Below are 23,741 nucleotides of genomic sequence, written 5' to 3' on the forward strand. Positions count from 1 at the left end.
GGAAAGGGCATTATACCAGAAAACACACATGAGAAATTAAAATTATAACTTACCTCTGAGCATCCTAGCACTCAAGGCAAAAAGGAAGAGCGTAATTCTGAGCGCTGCTGGAAGTCAGTATGTAAGTGCATTCTGTATTTCCTTTAACTCTGTTCTAACTTGAAACCATCATTATAATTACCTTTTTTTTTTTTGCCTCAAGGAGATGGCTTATGGATTTAATATGAGGATTACCTTTTTCTAAGCAAACAGCTTTCTAGTCACCACTGTCTCCCCATACCTTCCAGTCTCACATCACAGATAAGTATTTTATTAACAGTATCCAGGATGACGTTAAGGGACTCTAACAAGCACAGTGTTGTCCTTGTAAACCTTATTCTCGGTCTTGGAATTTTTAAAAACTGTAACAAATGACTGAGATTCCCAACAGCTCATCATCGAAGACAGTGCAGTGTTTTGCTTTGCAGAGAAGTGGCAGTAGTGCAGATTCTGATTTTACCTAATAAATGTTTCTGACATTTTAATGAAGTAAATCAATCAAATAATTACAGGAAGGTTCTGCTATCCAGTTGCTCTTTTTTGAGTAATCTTAAATAATTAAAGAAAGAACAACACACCAAATGATGGTTCAATTAGCATGTATAAAAAATAAATATTTACTATGATTGCATTCTTTGCCAAAACGGAGATGTGCAATAATTTAATATTGTAGATTGGCCCATAAAACAAATGGTACCAACTCTCTCCCTGTGTATGGCCATCAGCCTCCAAGGGCTGTTCTCCACTGCAGACGCCCCTCCTCTCACCCCCACAATATCTGAGCCAGGCGAGGAGACAATTGTTACTTGATGACTGAACCCACTAATATGTTACAGGAAATGGGGCATGAAATACAACACTTTATATATAGTGTGTGCTGTGTGATTCTTCCATTGAAACAAGGCCATTTTTAACTTGCTGGTACAATATTTGCGGTGGTTCATCATTAGATTGTCCTGATTAACAATCAGCTTCTATAGAGGGACCGTCTGAGCCGTTGTTTTAAAATGTGATGAATCAGAGGATTTGTTGAACATCACTTCATCCTCTTCTTTACATGGTTATTGGCATTTGGGAACTTTGGAGTGAAATAAGGTGTGGTCGTTTTTGTGTGGTCATTTCCAGCCATTCTGACCACTGCTGTGCATTTCATCCAGATTGTTTAAACTGGTAGGGTGTCATAGGCACCATTTGAATCTCTCCATAATCAGGGAACACATTTCTTGTTGATGGCAACAGCACGCAGTCTCTGTTTCAGCCTCTCATTTGGAACGGAGAAGGCTTTCATAGAGGACATTTGGTGTAAATGAAACACATCCAAGCTGTCTCCTGTTAACTGTCACCTCCGTCACCCACATGCACTGCCTGTGTTTAGCAGGGCAGCCTCTGCCTGTGATTTGCAGGGAGCGCATGTTGACAGCGCTCTTCCCTCTCCTTAGTTCTAGGAAGGTCCAAGCAGTTGAGCTGACTGCTTGTCTGTAGAAAGACCCACTGTGTCCCTGGCGGGCAACAGGTGTACTTGTAGGTACCCAGGTTCCTGCTCCTCAGGGAGTGATTCTGGGCATGGCCCTTCACCTTCTCTGTGCATATCTATATCTGTAAGCACTTACCTCCAGCTAATCACCATTCTCAGCAACTTAGCACTTCCTTGAATGAAACGTTGACATCTATAGAAAAAATCTCTCTGACATTTTAGATGTAACACGACTTTTAAAAAGTCCCATTTGGGAGGAAGAGAACATTTCAGATGTAACACGACTTTAAAAGTCCCATTTGGGAGGAAGAGAACCATTGGGGACCCTGCCCCATGGGGTTCCTGAGTGTCCTGGGACCCCAGAGACATCAGATATCAAGAGCAGGAGTGCCTCCTTCAGCTTGGGCTGCTGGATGCCTTAGCACCCAGCAAGTGAGTGTCTGTCTCAGAAAGGACACTGCGGAGCAACTGAGACCACTCGGGGCCCTGCCGTCCCGGGCATTCACCCATGGTTCTGTGCGCACTCAGCCCAGGACCATGACCCGCATTCAATGCACTTTGTTTTCCAGAAGCACAATTTATTTTCTAACTTCTAATTAGTTCAGGATGGTATTGAAATTGCCAAGAAATTAAATTATTCGTAGTAGTGAGTTATTGCCAGTAGTAGCAGTGGTGGTGGTACTTGTCATCGTCATTAAAGTGGTGGCAGTAGCAACCGTAGTATGAGCAAGTATTTGTGCTGCTCGGAATGAAACTTGTACATGGAATGTCTCTGGAGATGAGGGCCAGGTGTAGGATGCATTTTCTGTGCCGGTCCTCCTCCAGCAGAGACTGCCTGGAGTGCTGTGTCGAGAAGGCTTCTGAGGCTCAGCGTTGCAGTTGCTGCTACCTGCCGTCACTGTGAGGTGGGGAAGTGGGAACCCCCTTACAAACTGTCCCAGGTGCCCTTTAGCTATTCTTGGTTTAAGTCTTTAAGACTAAAATTGACACATGGCTGTTTGTATGCACAAACCTTTTTCTTTCTTTATTTCTTTTATTTTTATTTGTATTTTTGAGATGGAGTCTCGCTCTGTTGCCAGGCTGGAGCACAGTGGTGTAGTCTTGGCTCATTGCAACCTCCAGCTCCCTGGTTCAAGCGATTCTCCTGCCTCAGCCTCCCAAGTAGCTGGAATTACAGGCATGAACCACCACGCCCAGCTACTTTTCGTATTTTTAATAGAGATGGGGTTTCACCACGTTGGCCAGGATGGTCTCAATCTCCTGACCTCGTGATCCACCCGCCTCAGCCTCCCAAAGTGAGCCACCTGCACCTGGCCCACCTTTTTCTTTCTTTAATCAGGAGGAAAGTGAGTAATCTTTGTCATTTCTCCAGAGAACCTCTAGTTCATGTCTGAACTGCCTTCACCAACCATATATACATCTGAGCTTCCATAATAGATGTCAGGATCCCGAGGGCAGCCCTGGGTGTGTTCTTTATGCCTCTTCTCATCCAAGATAGTGCTGGACACTCATAGTGCATGCATTGAGGTCGTTTGGATTGCTTTGGTCTCCAGTGAGGTCTTGTGTGTGCATGCTATTTATAATCCCTACCGTGGAGGGCAGGACATGTATATGTGGTTACCATAGAGGATTTGGAGCCCACAGACAATGTGGACTCATGTTATGCCTTTATTACTCACTGGTTATATTATTTCCCCAATTATTTAACTTCCGTGAAACTTTTTGTCATTCATGATAATTGTTAGAATCATTCAGTAATCTGTTTATCAAATACTTTTTGAACAATTTGCCAGGTTATGACAAATGACAGGAATGGTCATTACTATCCTTAAGCTTATGATCTGGCAACTAAGGAACCAGACCGCAGGGGGACCCCACATGGTCCGGACGGCCCTGCCAGACCGCAGGGGGACCCCACGTGGTCCGGACGGCCCTGCCAGACCTCAGGGGGACCCCGCGTGGTCTGGACGGCCCTGCCAGACCTCAGGGGGACCCCACGTGGTCCGGACGGCCCTGCAAGACCTCAGGGGGACCCCACGTGGTCCAGACGGCCCTGCCAGACCTCAGGGGGACCCCACATGGTCCGGACGGCCCTGCCAGACCCCAGGGGGACCCCACATGGTCTGGACGGCCCTGCCAGACCGCAGGGGGACCCCACGTGGTCCAGACAGGCCTGTCAAGTGGAAGCACAGTGGGAACCACAATGTCATTTTCATTTTGCAGGGGTAGGTACATTAGAAAAAGTGAAAAGAAACGGTGAATCTGAAATTTATTTTGATATACTTTATTTAATCCAGTATACCCAGTGTTGGATCACTTGAGCATACAGTCAGTATAAGAAGTTACCTTTTGTCCTACGTAACCTTAAAAATTTGGTGTGTGGTTTACATATACAGCACCTCTCAGCTGGGATAGGCCTCCCGTCCAGTCCTCAGTTGGCACATGTGGCTGATGGTGGCCCTGTGGGACAGTACAAGTCCAGGGACAGCCTCCTCTCTGAGCGAGGGATGATTTCAGCTGACCAGGAGACAGATGCTGGCTGGGGTCAGGGAGGCAGCGTGAGGCGGGCCTCCTGGGCCCAAGGTCATCGAAGGCCCCGGTGGGGAGAGCCTGTGGTTAGCTGCAGCTCACTCTCCAGGGCAAGGCAGCAATGTGGGAGGAAGCCTTGGTGTGAGGTGGGACACCTGGTGTGCAGGCTGAGGCTGTGCCACTGGCGGGACAGCGGGTAGGGATGTCTGCAGCTGTGGATGAGAACTTCTAGGGGAAGGATTAACTCGGAAAGAAAGGAACTCTGAGCAGCAGCAGCACTGAGTCAGGTGGATGAAAAATTGCCAGCTATGGAAAAGAGAAACTAAAGGGAAACAAGGGCAGTGTGTCGTTCTGGAAGTTCCTGTATTTGATTGTGTGTTGGAGAGAAAGGACACATCTCCCATGCAGAAGACTTGTCAATATTTTACGTAGATATACGAATCTGCTTCATAGCTTGCCTGATGTCCTCAGTTTTGATTCTATAGCTCTGACTTGAATGCACAAGCAGGCCATCCCCACATGGTTTAATAAACAGTTGCTATAGCATGTATAATCCTTGCAGTGAAAACTATTTAGGGATCATTTGCTAGAATAAAGCAGGAGCAGCAGGTTCTGAGTGTTGCTTTTACAGGAATTCCTCTCTGCCATAGCCACATGCCACTGTGGAGTCCCGTGAACTCTGCCCCCATCACATGAAGGGGTTTGGCTCACTCTGTGCCCGGCATGGAGGCCTGGGTGTACTTCCTAGGCAGGTGGTTGGATTCTGTTTAATTTTCTTTAGCTACGGGAGAAATGGAGTCCATTTCCAAACCCCGGTAAGTGCCTGTTGGTTTTGTTTGCAGTTCTGGCCTCCGGGGCGGTCTTGGTGGGAGGAGAAGGTGGGCGCCCAGAAGGTGATTGAGCGTCTCCGCACCACTGCGCAGCCCCCGGAGCCCCCAGACGCCAGTCAGCACGAAGGGGCGGCCTGCAGAGGTGTCACTGGCAGCCATTAAGTGCAGATACTGTCGACCCTGGTGTCATCCCTGAAAATCTTGTGACAGGGAGAGACAGAGTGAAGGGAAAGAGAAACGAGGCGATCAGGAGATGATATTAACTAGAAAAATCAAGAGGGGATCTGTCAGTCCTGGTGGGAAGAAGCACTTTGTTTTTCTTACTTTCCTTTTCCTTTCTTTTCTTTCTTTTGGATGGGGGGGTTTGGTTTGGTTTTGGCACCCCAGAATCTAGTAGCTTCATTGGCTATTTTTTTTTCTGCCCATATTTAAAATTCCTTTGATTAGCATTCGGTTCTGGCTGGGACTTAATAATGCCAGCCAGACCTGATGTGAACCATGCATCTCGTCGGCATTACTCGTAGTCAACATGGTTTTTTAAAAGGGAAGGAAAGAAACACAACAAACTTTTTATTTCTTTCCCTGTCATTGTTCTTGTTCTTGTTATTCAGCGGACACAGTATTAAATTGGATTCTGTGTCCATCATTATTAAAATGTGAAGTGTGTCGGTCACAAAGCATACATTTCGGGGCAGTTAGCTGAATAATTCTTTTCTTTATTATCCCAAATTACTGCTGAGCTCTGGAGAGGGGAGCAGTTTAGCCAATTATTGCCATTTGAGCTGGATTTGTGGGTGATTAGCTCCTGGCCGAATCCAGTCCCGGCCGGCGCTTTGAAGCCTGTGCTGTGTGATTTTCTCAGCAGTGAGGTAGGAATAGACGCGGCTAATGACAGGAAGGTCGCGCGGGTGAGCTGACCTGTGTGTGGCACAGACTTGGGTTTCGCAAATAGGGCATCCACAATAACAAGTGTGTCACTAACCCCGCCGTGCATAATCGGGGCTTTATAGGATTGTTGGAGATGCTGACAGCTCAATTAAAGTGTAACCCTTTGTACCCTGCAACCTGGCAGAATGACAGAAATATTACTTGCCAGAAAGGGGAGGGGGTCTTCAGGGAGCTGGTTAAAGATTCAGAACCGGCCCCTCGCCCCTTTGCCCCTCCTCCAACTCCCTCCGCTGTACAGAAGGAGCCGCAGAAACGCTTCCGTTTGTAAAACAATACGTGCTCTGGAGGAGGGGCCGGGTGGAAATATCACTGTTTTAAAAAAGCTCAGTGACAGGGGATTCCTGCTGTTCCTATGGAAACACTTTAAACTAGAGAGAAAGTTGAAAAGATTCAGTGGTGGCAGAGCTTGTGTCTGTTGGTCACAGTTTCTGGTCATCTCCTTTTACCAAAATTTACCTCCCAGCATCCTGGATGTGAATTTGCCAGAAGTTTTCCATTTGTAGAGGATCAGGGGAAGCCGGTTAACTGGGATGTGTTTTTGCACACAGTGAATGATTTCTGTGTTATCGATTTACTTCTTCCACTTCACGGCATTTTCTGTCTTGATCCATAGATGTCTGCGCATATGCGGACTGGTCATTTTTGCCACAGTTTGTTTTTTTCTGTCGAAGCCTACATCCTGTGGTATGTGGGGCGCTCATCCAGATTTACTTGAGGCTATGGTAATTAAGCGGCAGCATGTGACGCCCTGCGCGCTTCTTTATTTTTGGTTTTAGATTTTTGATGGATTGCTTTGATATTTTATTTTATTAGAGGCTAGGCGTATCCGTAACTTGGTGTGATTATTCTTATAGGTTGAGCTGGGTGCCAGATACTTGGGTTGGAATCTGGGAGCCAGAGCCGCCTCAGACAGTCCTGACTCCCAGGAATTCCTAGCCCACGGAGGGAGAGAGTGTGTGTGTGAATTTGGGGTGTGCTGGACCTGAGATGCCTGATAGATACTTGGAGAAGTATGTCCAGTACGGAATGGGAATTGAGACTCCAGTGAGTGGGGAAGAGAGAGCTGAGGTTCCCAGGGTGACATAGGGGCCTGGGGGGTGCGTATTTGGTGAGACTGGTGAGGTCGGCGTCGGACCACCTTCCGTGATGGGTGCTGTCGGTGTGCTGGGCCGGGACAGCATTTCTCTGTCCTAGAGCACTGCACGGCCTGCTCATGCACCTGTGTGCAAGTCAGCTCAAACTGCCTAAATGAAAGACCACAGACTTTGTCTTAAACAGCAAACATTTATTGTCTCCCAGTTCTGGAGTCTGGAAGTCTTAGATCAAGGTGTCAGCGGGATTGGCTTCTCCTGAAGCCTCCCTTGCTTGCAGACCGCCGTCTTCTCCCTGTGTCCTCACAGGGTCTTTCTCTGTCTGTGTCCTGATCTTTTCTAATAAGATCAACAGTCATATTGGATTAGGGCCCATCCTAACAGCCTTACTTGAACATAATTTGCTCTGTAAAGGCCCTGTCTCCAAATAGAGTCGCATCGTGTATGCTGGGGGATAGGGTGTCAATATCTGAATTAGGGAGTGGAGCCTAATCATCTAAGGGATTTGGGGGGCGCTTTTTCAGCAGAGCCTGTGACCGTGCGGCTCAGCATGGGAGGCTAAAGGAGCACTCACCAGCCTGGCCGGAGTGAGGGGGAGGAAGCAAGAAGGACATTTCAGGGAGAAAGAATGGAACTTGCCAATTGATGTTCAAGTTGATGGCTTCTGATTGAGTCTGCATAGCTTCCTGTCCTGTAGCAGGAATCTACGATCTTGTATTAAAGGCTAGAATGTAGGTATTTTAGGTGTCCTGGGTCATGTGGCTTCTCCTCAGCCACCTAACTCTGCCTGTTCAGGGCAAATGCAGCCATTCCCACGAATGAATTTGACTGTGTTCGATAAAACTTTATTTACAGAAAGAGGCAGAAGGTCAGATTTGGCCAACATGCGGGAGCTTGCCAGCCCCCTTCCCGTAGGATCCCCGACGCTCATAGTCTCCATTAGGGTGCACAGGATTAGGCCCTGAGAGTTGTGGGTTGGTGGAAAGCCTCTGGCCACTCCAGATTGTACACCTTATGCTTGCGCTCACATGTGCCTATGAGCGCGTACGCACGCGGGCATCAACCTAATCCTAAGTGCAAATGAGGGAGAGAGACCCCCCACACCAAGCACACAGGGCCATGGATTTTCACTCTCTTGGGTCCAGGCCTGTTTCTGGCTAAGTGTTATCTGCAGGGTATAGCTTAGCATAATGAGAGGACAAAAGCAAGGTGAGTAAGTGTTCGTTATGGAAGAGTGGATTCAGGGGAGGCTCTGCAGGGGCGTCACCCAGATGGACCATTTTCTGCATGGAGCTGGCGTCACGGGAAGAAGAGGTCACTGCTTGTATGGCCCCTGTGCTCCTCCAGTTTCCAGTGATGACCTTCCATCCACCTACCACCCACCAGATGCGCTTCTCTAGTTTTTTTTTTGAGGTCCATTTGGTTCCTGTCAACCACAGTTTTAATACATGTTATAGAGAAACATCTTCATTAGGATAATTAGAATGAAATTATCAAATGCAAATGTGAAAATTGAGCGATCGGTACTCACACTCTTTGGATCCCAGTCAAAGGTGCCAGCTTTTCTCTGAGCCATTTTAGAACTTCATAGAATGCAAATTATGAAGCACTGAGTGGTTAACAGTGCTTACTATAAAACCACAGAAGCACTCAGACGTCACTTTTTTTTAATTAGAAGTAGAAGCAAACATTTCTGAACTTGCATGGATGTTTCTAAGCCAGGAAAAGCCACTTTTTAAACATGGTAATTAGGAAACTACGGGTGCCCCTGCGGCGGCAGGAGGATGCGTTTGGCCTCACTGTGAAATCACACACGCGCCGTGCGTTGCTTTCACTCGGATGCACGCACGGCCTCCGGTGTCTGTTAAAGCCGGTGAGGAATGCTGCCCGCAGAGCGAAGACGAGCGGTTGGGGACGTGCCTGTTGATAATCTGCTCTTGACATGGAGCCGCCTGCGTCGAGGCTGATGTGCCATCGCCACGTAGAAGCTTAGCTGTGAAATGTTCCCTCTGTGTCATCGTGATCCCTGTGCGAGCAGAGGCCAGCACCATTTGGTCCCTGAGAGCCAAAACAAAGACTGATTTGCCTGGTTAAGACCCCCAGTCTCTAATGCGGTCAATAAATCTTTGTTGGTAAATAATTGCTATTGAGCAGGGTTTTAATATAAATTTATGAGTGGTGTTTTATCACAGCTTGGGGCTGCAGCCAACACTGAGTGATGGATTTCAGATAGCACTTACATTCATTACATTAACTTTGTAAGTTATTTAAAGCTTGTACACTTAACATTGCTTTTGGCTTTCAATGACCTCTTGGGACTAGACAAAGAATACACATCAGGAATAAAGAGATTGCGGCCAAAAGACAGTTCTTCTCTTTGCTCTGCTGTAGAAAAGTTTCCTTGGGCATAAAGCAAGATGTGCCTGCCTGGAATCCTGATACTTTGGTTATAGATCATTAAAATTAGTCTTTCTGATATGTCAGTAAATTAACTAGGTAGTAGGAATTAGATCAGCATTTGACATTTTACAAGTAAGACAAGAAGAATTTGAGGTGTCACAAAACACTTAAATTTCTTGCTAGACAAAAAAATCTGTCTGGTGGGTGAAATGGTTCACAGAGAAGCAGCGTAGCAGCGGGGTGACGAGTATGAACCTTGCCCCTGCTTCTGCCCTGTGTTGTCGTTTGGGTTATCTGTTGCTGGGTGATGAGCCCAAAGTATAGTGGCTTAAAGCAGTGCCATCTTACTGTTTCTCATGATTCTGTGGGTCAGGAGTTTGGGCAAGGCATATTGGGGATGGTTTGTCCATGCTCCTCAAAATACCTTCTAGGGCTTCAGCGTCCAAGATCATTTCCATACTAACATATCTGGTGCCTCCACAAAAGTGGCTCAGATGGCTGAGGGTGGACATGAAAAGGTCAATGGCAGTCATCGATCTGAGACCTCAGTTCTCCCTCGAGTAGTCTCTGGGTATCTCCTCTTGGTCTCCCCCAGGAAAACAGTCTGACTTCTTAACAAGGCTGCTCAGGCTTCCCAGGGCCGCAAAAGCAGGAGCTTCCAGGCCTCCTTCAGGCTTTGGCCAGAACTGGCACAGCATAATTTCCACCACATTCTATTGGTTAAATTGAGTCAGAGGGCAAAGTGCTCACACAGGGTATGAACACCACGGCAGATGAGGGGGCTGGTTTTTGTGTGCTGTCTTTGGAGACTAGGTCCTTCCCTTTGCCCTCCCTCATCATACAAAGTACCCGCAGCCTGTTCCCAGCCACCCAAAGTCTCAAGCCATTATGGCATCCGGCACAGGCTTTTGAAGTTCATGGTCTTGTTGTCTATGGCAGGTACACATGTGGATGAGGCTCCTTGCATGTGGTCCTCCCCATGGAAGACCAGGATACCCAGGAGACAAGTTATCTCACACACCATGCAGTGGTGACTCTGTAATAGGAGAACTGCAGAGATACCCTTATTCCAAAAAGGTGGAGGGGGGCAAGAGACACGGCACAATTACTGGTCCATAGCTGTTCTGAAATCCAGCCAGCACATGATGCTGATTCACCCTGCTCTGGGCCTAAGAACTGTATATTCTCCCCAGAAAGCATCCTCCTTGGCGCTTGGCTGTGCCCTCTGCCTTTCCCATAAGAATTGACCCATGTTTTCCACTATGTAGGTTTCTCAGCCTGCTTCCTGCTGTACTTAAAGTTCAGGGCCCAAAGACCACTTTTCTTTCTGAATTTTCTCTGTGTGTTTTAATCCAAGGTGGTATCATTCCTTTAAAAACCTTGTGGGTATCCTTTGTGTCAAATCATAATCCATTCCATTAAGCAAAGCTAATGCACAGATTTCTCTCTCTAATCCGTGGATCTGTAATCAGAAGGGTCTGTGAGGCATTGCCTTAAAATCTTTTGAGTTCTCAAGGAAGGGGTCTGACTGCCACACCATTGAAGGGGTCCTCAATCTGAGATCACAGCTACTGGCATCCCCAGGTTTTGATTTTTAGTTCCCATGCTAATTCTTACTCAAGAGTTTTATGCTGTCAGGAGAAGCTGGGAATGAGAAACTTTTATGATCAGTCCAGCAAGGTTTCCAGTTGAAATATTTTATCTAATTGTGCCAGAAAATTTCCAGGACCTCCTCTCTCTCCTCCCATATTTAACAGAGCCAGGAGCACTTCCAGCATCCAGCATTGCAGTCTGGTACCCAGGTGTGCAGGCTCACAAGGCACTCCTGCTGTGCTACCCATCCCCATGGGGGGCAGGTTGCTAATGGCCCTGCTGGTGCATGTTCTGCCAGCCCCATTTCCATCCTCAGGTAGCATTTTCCTTGCTGTCCTCACAACCTCCGCTAATGCTTCTAACATCTCTGCCAGCCTCAGCCAACTGCCTGGTTCCAAAGCCACTGCCATGTGTTTTTGACGTTTGCTGTATACAGCAGTACGAGATGCTGCTTCTGTTTTTCTTTTTTATTTTTTGAGACGGAGTTTCGCTCTTGTTACCCAGGCTGGAGTGCAATGGCGCGATCTCAGCTCACCGCAACCTCCACCTCCTGGGATCAGGCAATTCTCCCACCTCAGCCTCCTGAGTAGCTGGGATTACAGGCACGCACCACTGTGCCCAGCTAATTTTTTGTATTTTTAGTAGAGACGGGGTTTCACCATGTTGACCACGATGGTCTCGATCTCTTGACCTCGTGATTCACCCACCTCAACCTCCCAAAGTGCTGGGATTACGGGTGTGAGCCACCGCGCCTGGCCCTACTTCTGTTTTTCTTACCTGTTGCTGCATAAGGATCTACCCTGAAACTTCATGATTTGCAAAAACAGTCATTTGACTACTCCGTTATTTATTTATTTTGAACGGGAGTCTTGCTCTGTCACCAGGTTGGAGTGCAATGGCACGATCTCAGCTTACTGCAACCCTCGCCTCCTGGGTTCAGGTGATTTCCATGCCTCAGCGTCCTGAGTAGCTAGGACTACAAACGTGCACTGCCACGCCTGGCTAATTTTGTATTTTTTTTTTGAGACGGAGTTTCGCTCTTGTTACCCAGGCTGGAGTGCAATGGCGCAATCTCGGCTCACCGCAACCTCCGCCTCCTGGGTTCAGGCAATTCTCCTGCCTCAGCCTCCTGAGTAGTTGGAATTATAGGCAAGCGCCACCATGCCCAGCTAATTTTTTGTATTTTTAGTAGAGACGGGGTTTCACCATGTTGACTAGGATGGTCTCCATCTCTTGACCTCATGATCCACCCACCTCGGCCTCCCAAAGTGCTGGGATTACAGGCTTGAGCCACTGCGCCCGGCCTAATTTTGTATTTTTAATAGAGACGGGGTTTCACCATGTTAGCCAGGATGGTCTCAAGCTCCTGACCTTGTTATCCGGCTGCCTCGGCCTCCAAAAGTGCTGGGATTACAGGCGCGAGCCACCGTGCCCAGCCCCTGACTGTGTCTTACAAGGTTGTCGCTGAGGACTGTGGACAGCCCAGCAGGGCTCACTTGTCTGTCGGAGCTCCCCATGGCAGGGGCTGCCAGGCTTTCTTGAGGGTTAAACCCAGTAGAGATAGTTAGCTAAACGGGCAGCCCAGGGTCAGTGTGGGAGGATTTATTTATACAGGGGCAGAAATGCCATGAAGTATGGTCCAATGGGAGCTGTCTTTGGAGCACAGATGCCACGCTGGCTGTGCACGCTGGGCAAGTTACATAACCAGTCCGTGTTTCAGCGTTCTTCTCCGTGAGATGAGGTTAATCGTGGGTATCAATTGTGAACGCAGTTGATGAAATGTGCAGTTGTTAATACTGAGTGATTGATATTCACCCTCTGGATCCCAGTTAAAGGGGCCACATCGGTTCATATCCATGAAATGAGGATAATCAATGACCATCCGTTGTCATGCACTTCAGTGAGTACCAGTTGTAACCACTTAGAACAGCAGCATCTGGTTCAGAGTAAGCCCAATATTGCACTGAAATAAAAACAAAAATTGTTAATAAATGCCAAAGCCATATAGGTAGGAGTCAAAGAAAGCATTAACTGTAATTGATGTCTTCACTGTGACAGCTGGACTGCAAGAAAGAATCTTAAGCAGAGACGGTTTTCACATGTACAAAAGTGGCATCTGAAAGATGGACAGAGTATGCACGGTGACAGGCCACCATGCCATTTGGCCCTGGGTTACGCGGAATCAAAAAGACTTAGGATCACAGGAGCCATTGGTATTCACTGACGGGAACCGTCCGCCTGGGCATCTCAGGCAGAGCCTTCCGGCCTGTCATCTTCCCACTACCGAGGATCGTGGTTTCACGCCCTCTAAAAGTTTCAAATGAACTATTTTTAGGGTTTTCCACTTTCTTGGTCCTTAGAGTGGGGAAGTGTGACAGTTCGGGCTGATGGAAGCCTAGAGAGGCTGTTCGCATGCTCAGCCCAGACGTGGTGGGGGCCACCTTAGTACCAGTTCCTCCCTAAAGAAGGCGGCGGGCTCCCTGTCTTCCCCGGTTGGTTTCCATGTAGCTGCTGCACACGGGGGATGCTGAGTGTGTTCAGAGGGGCGACCCACAGTCGAACTGGAACTTGCTTTAGGAAGAGTATGGACTAAGAAGGGGCTTGGTTTGGGTTGCCACTTGTGAGAAGGCTTCTCACATTCCCTGGAAGTCCCCGCTGGCTCAGTGCAGCTCTGGAGGTAGGAACCAGCCACGCCCCTGGAGGGCAGTGGACCCTGGCTCCTTCCAAGGGAGATGGTCCAGGCAGCTCTCACTCTTGAGACCCCTGGGCCCCTGTCCCCAGGGTGCTCATGCAGAGACAAGGATCATAGGTGGGGATCATGCAAAACATTTTTGTGGCAGATTCAGGGCTGAATGGTTTAACTTCTGGGGTCGCTCTAGGCAGAAATTCTGTGATTCCCACTTGGTACAAACACTCTTCAGAAATCAATGTTCAGAATTAATTTAAGCTGAGAAAGAAAAATCATGTTTTTAATCCACAAAAGCTGTTTCCTGAGTCTGCTCATTTGTAGTGCAGTTGAACCTCTGATTATGAAAGCTCATCTTGCCTCCTGCCTCTAAAGCCCAGCCAACATCTTCACTCATCAGAGAGCTTCTGTCTAATCATGCTTTTGAAGAAAGGCCTTTGAAAATTATTCAAGGAGAGGCAATAGAGTTTTGTAGTTTCTCCTATTGTTTTGGCTAACCTTTTTTTTTTTTTTAAAAAAGGTTTTCATGTGTCAGTGCAGACATGGACTCTCTGACCTCAGAGATCTGTGGGCATTAGATGCTCAGCTGGAGAGTCTGGGTTTCCCAGGACAGGAGCCCTTTAGGGAAGAGCAGGGCTGTGTAATGAGGTGGAGGCCTAAGTTACCAGCTGTGGGAAGGCCAGTGCGTCTGTCCAGTCCATATGGAAGGACCTTGATGTCAATCCAGAACCACATGTGTTGTTTTGTGTTTTGAGACAAGGTCTTATTCTGTCACCCAGGCTGGAGAGCAGGGACACAATCATGCTCACTGCAGCCTCAACCTCCTGAGCTCAGGCAGTTCTCTCATCTCAGCCTCCCGAGTTGCTGGAACTACAGGTGCACACCACCACACCCAGCTAATTTGTGAATTTTTTGTAGAGACAGGGTTTCACCTTGTTGTTCAGGCTGGTCTTGAACTCCTGGACTCAAGCAGTCCCCCCGCCTTAGCCTCCCAAAGTGTTGGGGTCACAGACGTGAGCCATCGCACCCCCGGCCCAGAACCATATTCTTGAGCTGAGCTCCCGAGGTTACCTGGTGTTGTAGGAAGGAGGCACAACTGGGGGTGCTGCAGCAGCTCCTCAGACATGGCTACCCTCATGCCTCCTTGGGGCCAGGGCTGTGGTTACAGTTGCTGTCCATCACTCTAGGTGCCTCCTCCTAGACAGAACACCAAAGTGCACTTTCAGGGAGCTGAGAGGCCTAGGGGCAGCCTGCTAACAGCTGACAGGTTTGGGTGGGACGGCAGTGTGCTCAAGATGCTATGGCAGGCCTCACTTGGATCAGTCACTCCTGTCCCCAGGGGTCAGGACGGAACTCTGTGATCTTGTGTGGCTTTGCCTTCATGTACTCTGGAAATTCCAAGTGCACCCGGAAATGTAAGTATGAAAGAGGAGGCACTCATATATAGAACTCACTACAAAGATAGCATCACTTCTAGAACCAAGATAACCGTGTGTGTGTGTGCACATGTGTGTGTGCGCATATGTTCTTGGATCAAGGCAGACAGGATGAGTTTAAAAACTGGCACTAAAATACCCACTTACCAGAGAAATTGTCAATATCATGGCCCCACAATTCTATCAGATGAGCAGTACCCTCTTTTGAAGTGGAAGGAAACTGGAAACAGCTCTCTCAAACGTGGGCAGAAAGAGAAACTGGAACTGGTTGAAGACTGAGTTTTGGGGTAAGAACCCTAGAGGCCAGGGGCAGTATTCCTGGGGTCCTGGGATGGACAGAGCTCTGTCACCCCCTGTCCCCCAGCTGCCCTTGCTGCAAGGAGGTCAGCCTTGTTTTATAAATGAGGTCACTTTTCAACCTTACTGGTCCATGGCCTTGACCTGTTTCTATGTCTGCCAACTAGAGAGCAAATCCCGCGTTTGTTTTTTTAGGATTCCTGTGACTAACAACAATTGTAGTAAAATAGATGGTATTGTCCGTGCCTGGGATGAACAAGCACTTTTGGTTCCTGAGATCCTAGTATAGAAGCCCATCGAGGTGTGAGTCTTACGTCGTGCTGTCTGCTGAGAGATCTGATTCCCAGGGGAGCAGGCCTCCCCACTGAGACCTCAGGACAGGCTGTTATGCCCACAGGCTGTGCTTCTCAGGGCCAGGTCGATATTGTAAGGATTGGAGTCACGTGCTTACTGTGTTTTTTAAAACACGTATGATTTAAAGGCTGCGATTGGACAGGATTCCCGGCACGTTTTCCAAGATTCCACCTGCAGCCCAGGCCCATGGTTGAGTAGAGCTGCTCTCCCCAGCTTTGCCGGGAGTGTGTGGTCTCCTGTTTCCCATCTGCACTTGCTTATGGTGCGCCATGAAACCCGCACACGGAGCCGCCTGGAGACGTCCGTGTTAGTTGTGTGCAGATGTCTACACTTCTCGTTGCCCGTCAGGACGCGCAGTGATTTTAATAACTGATGATCTGGACTAATCAGACAAAAACATCTTCTCAGATATATTATAATTGCACTAGGGACTTACAAATTTTTATTCAACTGGTAAACGTCTTTTTGTCCTATATTAAAAACTCGATGCATTGTTGGTTTATATTTAACAGGGATTCATTTAGTGAGAGTTAAGTTTGACCACGTAATGGTACAAATATTAATTTCCTCAGAAGTAATAGTTCTATGTCAGACCCATGACCAAGATCTCCTCGCTGTAATTAGATCACTTGTTTCCAGGGTCAGGGGCTCACCTGCAGATGATTTTCTCATCTCTGATAGAGGTGTGCATTGTATTTATTTCATTGTTTTTTTCATCATTTTCATGATTTTCTGTATTTCATTATTTTTTATCTTCCTCATTCAAAATTGCAAATATTCTTATCTGTTGTTTTCCTGAGGTGAACATGATGCTTTTTACTGTCAATTTATATAGTTTTAGAAATAACTTAAAACAATTTCTTTTTAAAGGAGAATGAACTAGTCAACCTCTTTTTTTGTTTGTTTGTTTTTAAAGAAAGAAAGAGAAAGAGAAAGGGGGAGAGAGAACAGGAGTCTTGAGAGAACAGGAGTCTTGCTCTATTGCCCAGGCTGAAATGCAATCTAAAAATAGGTATTAAAAACCTCTTTTATGCCGATAATTGTGCTTGACAGCGGAGACAGGAAGGAATAAGGGAAAAAAATAACAAACAGCCAGCCAATATTTCGTTTAAATCTGTGAAATGCTATGCAAATGCTGAAGAGTGATTTACTTCCAATTATGTGGTCACTTTCAAAATAGGTGTAATGTGATACTGAGAAAAATCTATGTTCTGTGGACCTGGGGTGAAGAATTCTATAAATATTCCCTGAGTTTACTTGTTCCAGGTCCGAGTTCAAATCATAAATGTCCCTGTTAATTTTCTATCTCGTTGATCTGTCGAATATTAACAATGTGATGTCAAAGTCTCCCGCTATTATTGTGCAGGAGTCCAAGTCTCTTTATAAGTCATTGAGAACTTGTCTTATGTATCTGAGTGTTCCCATATTCGGTGCAGATGTATTTATGATCATTGACTCCTGTTGTCGCATCGATCCTTTTACCATTACCATTATGTAAGGTCCTCCTTTGTTTCTTTTGGTCTTCATTATTATTAAAGTCTATTTTGTCAGAGATGAAAGTTACAACTCCTGGGTTTTTTTGCTCTCCATTTGGTTGGTAAGTCTTCCACCAACCCTTTGTTTTGAGTCTTTGTGTGTCCTTGCTTATGAGATGGACCTGGATACAGCGTACAGATGGGTTTTGACTTTTTACTCAATTTGCCCATCTGTGTCTTTGATTGGGGCATTTAATCCATTTAAATTTAGGATTAATATTGATATTTGTGAGTTTAATATTGTCATTTAATGCCAGCTGGCTATTTTTGCCCATTAATTGATACAGATTCTTCATTATGGAGATACTGTTTACCTTTTTGTACGTTTTTGGGATGACTGATACTGGCTGTTCCTTTCTGTGTAAAGTGCTTCTATCAGAAGCTTTTGTAAAGCAGGCCTGATGGTGATGAAATCTCTGAATGCTTGCTTGTTCGTGAAAAATTTTATTTTTCCTTTATTTATGAAGCTTAATTTGGCTGGATATGAGATTCTGGGTTGAAAATTCTTTTCTTTGAGGATATTGTATATTGACCCTCACTCTCCTAGTTTATAGGGTTTCTGCTGAGAGATCTGCTGTGAGTCTGACAGGCTTCCCTTTGTGGGTAACCTGACCTTTCTCTCTAGCTACCCTTAAAATTTTCTCCTTTATTTCAACCCTGCTGAATCTAAGGATTATATGTCTTGGGGTTGCTCTACTTGAGGAATATCTTTGTGGTGTTCTCTGTATTACCTGGAGTTGAGTATTGTCCTGCCTTACTAGGTTAGGAAAGTTTTCCTGAATAATATCCTGAAGAATATTTTCCAGCTTGGATTCATTCTCTTCATGACATTCAGATACACCTATCAAACGTAAATTAGGTCTTTTCACATAGTCCCATATTTTTTGGAGACTTTACTCATTCCTTTTTACTCTTTCTTCTCTAATCTTGTCTTCTTGTTTCATTTCATTAAGTTGGTCTTTGACCTCTGATATCCTTTCTTCTGCTTGATCAATTTGACAGTTAAAACCTGTGCATACTTCACGGAGTCCTCATATTGTGTATTCTTCAGTTCCTTTAATTCACTTATATTCCTCTCTAGATTGTCTATTCTCATTAGGATTTCGTCAAACCTTTTTTCAAGGTTCTTAGTTTCTTTATATTGGGCTAGAATGTGTTCTTTTAACTCACAGTTTCTTATCATCCACCGTCTGAAGCCTAATTCTGTTACTGGAACGCACTCGTTCTCCATCAGGCCTTGTTCCCTTGTTGATGAGGAGCTGTGATCTCCTGTAGAGGGAGAGACATTCTAATTTTGGGCATTCTCAGCCTTTTTACACTGGTCTCTTCCCATCATTGTAAATTTATCCACCTGTCGTCTTTGTAATTATCAACTTTCAAATTAGGTCTCTGAGTGGACGTCCAACTTGTTGATTCCCAGCACTGGAATCTGAGCAACCCACTGCGCCGGCTAAAACAGCAGCATTAAGATTCATGGTGCTTTTCTGCCCAGCAATCTCCGGTCTGGCTTCCTTCTTGAGTCCCTCCTTCAATCAGCTGAATAGGCGACTCTGCCTTCCCAGAGCTCCAAACATCAACCAGAAGCGGACCCAGTCCCATTTACCCTGCACCGAGAACTGCTGCACTGGGGCGCCGGCAAAACTGCCTCACTGGCCACAAGAGTCGCGCTGGCGACCCATGGGGCTCCTCTGCTGGGAATCTCCTGGTCCGTGAGCAACAAAAATTTGTCTGAAAGTGTGGCGTCCTCTCATTCTCTGCGGTTTCACTGGCAGCTACAATCCTGAGCTGCTAGTAATCAGCCATCTTGGATCTCTCTCTAGTCAACCTCTTAAATGATTACATCATGATTTTAATGATTCTCAGGAAAATTGCTGACCCTTAGATGATAATTCTTCCAAATGGGATTCTGATTCTGTGTTGACTGTGCAGATTATAACCCGGCCCTTACATGCCAAACCTTAAGTGTGATCACGTCCTCACCCTTAGGCTTTTTCCTCTGTCTCTTGGCTCCTCTGCAGCCACACCTCCCAGGCTTCCTCCTTGGGCATGGAACTTCATGTGGCTTGCCTGGCTGCATTGCCCACCTGGGGCACTGGCCCATCCCATGCTGTGTGGCTGACACCAAAGACTTCATTTCCCTTCTGTTGCCTCCCTTCCTGGTCACCAACTCCTGTACTCCCTGGCTCAGTGAATGGACCCCACTGGGCCGCAACAGCTAAAGCCTGACATTGCCCGTGTTGGCCCCGTCCCACCTCACCCAGCACCTTGTCCCAGTTCTACCTCCTCCATGTTCCTCACGTCCGCATTCTCCTTGCCTGCCTGCCTTCTCCTCTCTCACCCCCAGGCACATCCCTGATCACTGCCATTCTAGACCATTCTTTCCCACATCTGAGTGGTGTGGAACCTTTCTTTTTCTTTTTCTTTTTTTGTTTTTTTTTTTTTTTTGAGACAGAGTTTCACTCTTGTTTTCCAGTCTGGAGTGCAGTGGTGTGATCTTGGCTTACTGCATCCACCTCCTGGGTTCAAGCAATTCTCCTGCCTCAGCCTCCCAAGTAGCTGGGATTACATGCACACGCCACCATGCCTGACTACATTTTGTATTTTCAGTAGAGACGGGGTTTCATCATGTTGGTGAGGCTGTTCTCGAGCTCCTGACCTCAGGAGATCCACCTGCCTCGGCCTCCCAAAGTGCTGGGATTACAGTCCTGAGCCACTGTGCCTGGCCAGAACCTTTTAAAAGAACGAAAATCTCATGAATCCTCCAACATTGAGTTAATTGTTTTGATAATAATTACAACATTAGGTACAAGCAGAAAACTATGATTCAAGTCCTTGTGTTTATATAGCTCTTAAATATAAAAGTTATATTTATTAAAAATTTAATAGCATTAATTTACTGTGCGTTTAATGTGAAGGTTGATTTGCTGAAACAAAATGACGCCGTCCATGCCAGGGATTAGGGATGACGGTGGCAGCGCAGGCTCCCCTGGTTTCAGCTGCCTCGTGACCGTATCACGTGGTGACCCCAGTCTCTTGCTCTCCTGCTTTCATACTGAGAAATCGTTTTGTGTGCAGCATGCGGTGCCTTCCCTGGGGGTTGACTTGTCCTCAGAGTGAGTGATTTACATTCTGCGTCTCCCTCCGTGCTCTCCCGCCTCGTGACCTAGGAAGTCAGAGATGCCAACCCGGGCAGTGAAATCCAGTGGCGGTTTTGGATCACCTTTTAGGGAGTGATTACAATAAAAACCCAAAAATTTAAAAGTTCTCTTGGAGAAATTATGGTTCCAGAGAAGATGACAGGTGTCCAGGGTGTCTCAAATTCCTTCACACCATCTGGGGATCTTGTTAAATTTGGGTTGATTCCTCCCCTCAGGTAGACCCAACTGCTGGTCTAAAGTGGGCCACACTTTGAGCGAGAAAGCGCTTCCGTCTTGCCAACTTACAATCTGGCCTCACCAGGGGTATCTTTCCTAATGCAAATCAGATAACCCCTCCCTTCCTCCACCCTGCTTACCTGCTCACCTATGGCAGGGCCCAGACATTCAGGCACCTGCAGGGCCAGGCAGGAAGTGGGGTGGAGGGCAGCCCACTGGCTTCAGAGAAGAACCTGTGGTGCCTGTGGAAACCCTAGAGAGTGGCCTCTGCACACTGCTGCCTTGAAGGCCACGTTCCCTGTGTCAGATGAGAGTGTGGGCGCTGGATCCTAAGATCCATGGGAGGGCAGGGGGCTTCATCCAGCCCCAGTGACTCTTGGCCTGAGGTCTCCAACACAGAGTGCAGGTGGCCTGCAGGCAGGTTCGGTGTAGCCTGTGTTCAGTGCAAAAATGTATCTGTTGCCAGTATTTTCATATAAGAAGCCATCACATCCAAGTCCAGTGTTTCTCCTTCTCTTTGAGAATCAGGAAATCTGGCTGCATGGGACCGGCCAGCCCTGCAGGATTGCTGTGTTGCACAATCCCAGAGGCCTGTTGGTGGCAGCAAGTTGCTGTCATGTTCTGGAGCACTAAAGCCCTCCTCCCTGCCAAGCAGGTCTGACCTCCAGTTTCCAGCAGCCCCAGGCACCCCATTCCTGGAATTTGCTAGTAGGGCTGAGATTTCTTGTCCTATTCTCCTTTCCTCTAAGACACTCAGAGTTGAGGCTTCTCAGGCTGCTCCTGGATTTAGCAAACAGAAACCTCTTCCTCTAGAGCTGTGCACAGTGTAAGTGAAAGGAAATATGTGTGTGTTTTCATCTTAGAGTGGTGCTCATCTGCTCTCACTCCAAGCTCACATTATATTTTAGTGGGAACTTGGGAGTGAAGCAGAACCCCTGTCCGCTCATGTTCCTTGACGGAATCAGAATGTCTTGGGAATTGGGGATACCCGCTGTAAACTGTGGGGTGCGGTGGGAAGTCGAGCGGTTGTGAAGTTTCACTTTTCTCTCTACAAGGGACTCAGGTGACAGGTGCCTGCTGGAGGAGTCCTGAGCAGCCACCCTTGGCGTTTGGAAGTGGGGGCTGAGGTTGAAGACCAAAGGTGCTGGGCTAGGCGACGGCGGGGACACCCGGAGGTTCTGCCTGGAGAGGAGCTCACTCCATGCGTAGGAACAGGAGACTTTGGCAGCCCAGCAGCCCCGTGTGCTGGCAGGAGTGAAGAGGGCAGGGGGGCCCTGCCACATTCTGTTAGCTAACAAGCCACTTCCCCTTTGTAACTCCGAGTCCTGGCTTTCAGGGAGCCATGGCATCCGTAACTTCGTTGCCCCTGACCTGTTGCTTTGGAAAGCAGAGGAGTCCAGGGACATGACTGCACAGCCAGGCTGAGCATGGGGCAGTGCTTGGGCCACTGAAAGAAAAGTACACCTGCCCCAGCCCAGCCGGACCACAGCCATGAGGTGGTAAGCAGGGCAGCCCAGCAGCTCTTGGTCTCCACAGCAGTTGTTTGGGGGTCAGATAATAAACCCAACTGGGGCCAAGGCTGGAAGGTAAACTATGGCTCCTAGGAGGCCAGGGTGTTCCGTAGGACTTGAATAGTGCCTGTAATCCAAGAGTTTATTTAATCTTGTCAAGATTTGGATTTTTCTTCACCAGGACATGGAGTTTTCCTAGGATCAGAAGAGAATGAGCGTCAGCCAGGCACAGTGGCTCACTCCCCAACACCCCAGCACTTTCCAAAGACCTGGGCTGGGCGTGGTGGCTCAGTCCCCTGTTGTCCCAGCACTTTCCGGAGACCTGGGCTGGGTATGGTGGCTCACTCCCCTGTTGTCCCAGCACTTTCTAGAGACCTGGGCTGGGCATTGTGGCTCAATCCCCTGTTATCCCAGCACTTTTGGAAAGCCAAAGTGGAGGGATTACTGAGCCCAGGGGTTCGAGACCAGCTTGGGCAAGATGGTGAGACCCTATCTCTACAAAAAATAAAATAAAAAGTTAGCCAGGCATGGTGGCGTATTTGTGTAGTCCTAGTTACTCACAGGAGGCTGGGGCAGAAGGATTGTTTGAGCTGGAAAATTCAAGGTTGCAGTGAGCTGTAATCCCATCAGTGCCCTGAACTCCAGCCTGGGCAACAGAGTAAGACCTAGTCTCTAAGAAAAATGACATTAAAAAATTAGTCGAGCAGAATGGCACATGCCTTTAGTCCCAACCTACTCAGGAGGCTCAGGAGGGATGGTTAACATGGACCAGAATTAGAAGATGAGACGAGAGGAAGACAGAGAGTCCCAACGTGAACACTGGGCAGGCATGGAGCCCGGGCGGAGAAGAAGAGACCCTCAGCTCACGGGATTGGGCCTGTGCAGGCTCAATGTCAGCCGTGTTTGCAGTTTCCTTAGCAAAGGGAAACCTGTAAAGGGGGAGCAAGGCTTGCTGGGAATTGGTGTTAAAACAAGAAGAAATTCTCAGCAAGCGTTGAAAAAGACTAGATCAAACATGGCTTCAAAAATGTGTTGGTTTCAACTTCTGAGTAATTTTCAAGGAGGCCTAATATGCTTACATTAAAAATGAATTAAATCACATGGGATTCATCTATTAAATACTGTTATTGAAATTTGCCAGTGGAATTTCAGTTTTAATAAAAAATCTGAAATGAAAGAAACTGTAAAAAAAAAAAAAATCCTTCGTTACAAATATCATAAGGTGAGAATACAGTTTGTTCTTTTTCTGAGGTGGAGTCTCCTAGAGCCCAGGCTGGAATACAGTGGCAGGATCTCAGCTCATTGCAATCTCTGCCTCCCGGGTTCAAACAGCTCTCCTGCCTCAGCCTCCCAAGTAGCTGGGATTATAGGCACCCACCACTGTGCCCAGCTTATTTTTGTATTTTTTAGTAGAGATGGGGTTTCACCATATTGGTCATGGTTGGCTAGGCTGGTCTCGAACTCCTGATCTCAGGTGATCTGCCTCCCACGGCCTCCCAAAGGGCTGAGAACACAGGCGTGAGCCACCACGCCCGGCCCAGTTAATACGTTTTTTTTGGTTTGTTCTTTCCATTTAGCTCTGTCTCTCTTCTCTCCTCTCTCTTTTTTCCAAACTGTCTTGCTTTGTCATCCAGGCTGGAGTAC

At 47.3% G+C, this 23,741-nt stretch overlaps 1 protein-coding gene across 14 annotated transcripts in view; it reads left to right on the forward strand.

The window, feature by feature from the left end:
* AGAP1 (ArfGAP with GTPase domain, ankyrin repeat and PH domain 1) overlaps nucleotides 1-23,741 on the forward strand; it is a 639,539-nt gene that overhangs the window by 371,574 nt on the left and 244,224 nt on the right. The gene's annotated exons all lie outside the window — the stretch shown is intronic.

Source organism: Callithrix jacchus, chromosome 6, assembly GCF_049354715.1.
Source record: "Callithrix jacchus isolate 240 chromosome 6, calJac240_pri, whole genome shotgun sequence".
Taxonomy (NCBI): domain Eukaryota; kingdom Metazoa; phylum Chordata; class Mammalia; order Primates; family Cebidae; genus Callithrix; species Callithrix jacchus.